This window comes from Cyclopterus lumpus, chromosome 15 (genome assembly GCF_009769545.1).
Source record: "Cyclopterus lumpus isolate fCycLum1 chromosome 15, fCycLum1.pri, whole genome shotgun sequence".
Taxonomy (NCBI): domain Eukaryota; kingdom Metazoa; phylum Chordata; class Actinopteri; order Perciformes; family Cyclopteridae; genus Cyclopterus; species Cyclopterus lumpus.
The window spans coordinates 20,552,275-20,553,352 of NC_046980.1; the positions used below are offsets into that span (position 1 = coordinate 20,552,275).

Consider the following 1,078-nt stretch of genomic DNA (forward strand, 5'->3'; position numbering starts at 1 on the left):
ACATAAATAATATGTAATATTTGGTGATACAAAAATGTGGGTTTTAATCTGACAGTAATGACAATTAATATATATTTCCCAGTATGTTCATACATTTAATCTTACTTTAACGTCTACTTCTATTGACTTGCAGATTATTTTGAAGAGTGCCTTTGTATATTTCACATTTCAAGCTAGATAAGTCTTTACTTATTGTGGTTGACGGTTCCTTTTGTTAGACCACAACGACAACACAACTATTCTGGTGGTTTCCAAAATTAGGAATTTACAATCACATGTATCCAAAACGCTGCTCCAGGTGAGGCTCGAACTCACAACCTCGGCATTGCTCTACAATGTACTGTCATATAAGTACCGCGCGCTAACCGATTGCGCCACTGGAGCTCACTGTGTCCACACGACAGTTGGTGTTTTATACGCTGAACCGTTTGCGTACTGTTTGCCTTTTTACTTTTCGAAACGTTGTTGCGTCAGTTTCCCAACAACTTGTACGCTAACGATACTGTGAGGTGATTGATATACCATACGGAAACATGTCCGCTGGGTTTCCGAGAAGTGTACAATATTTAAATGTATGGCGACATAATACGGCAGTAGATACGGCAGTTTTTGCTTCCACCATCTTCCCCGTTGTGGTGGTCCCGTTCTTAAACACATAACGCTGTAACATTACACGTCGTTGGATGTAAAGCAAGTCTTCGGAGAGACAGACGGGTCAATGATATCTTTGCTCGTAGCCACTGCGAGACCAAAGGAAACGCTCACGGTCCTCAATATTTTCAAAGTAAAACAAGTGTTGCAGAAATAAAAGTGTTGTTGTCTTGAATTGTGTTAATGTGTAACCTACAAGGTGTTGTTATGGTGTACAGCTGCGGCTGAATGTGCAGAAGAATTTCATCCGAGGTGGTAATAAAGTATCTATAAGGTACCTCAATTACGAAATGGCAATTCAGTCTGATTATCACAACTCAGGTTGCAAATGACATGCAGTCTCATCATCTCTCATCATGTCTTCTCATCTTCTCCCATCTCATCATGTCTTCTCATCTTCTCCCATCTCATTATGTCATCTCATCTT

General features: G+C 40.0%; 1 non-coding gene across 1 annotated transcript; it reads right to left on the reverse strand.

Moving 5' to 3' along the window:
- Positions 1-290: 290 nt before the first annotated feature.
- Positions 291-384, reverse strand: trnai-uau. The gene is made up of 2 exons: positions 347-384; positions 291-326 (listed from the first exon to the last, which is right to left on the reverse strand). It is a non-coding gene; the product is annotated as a tRNA-Ile (tRNA).
- Positions 385-1,078: the final 694 nt, after the last annotated feature.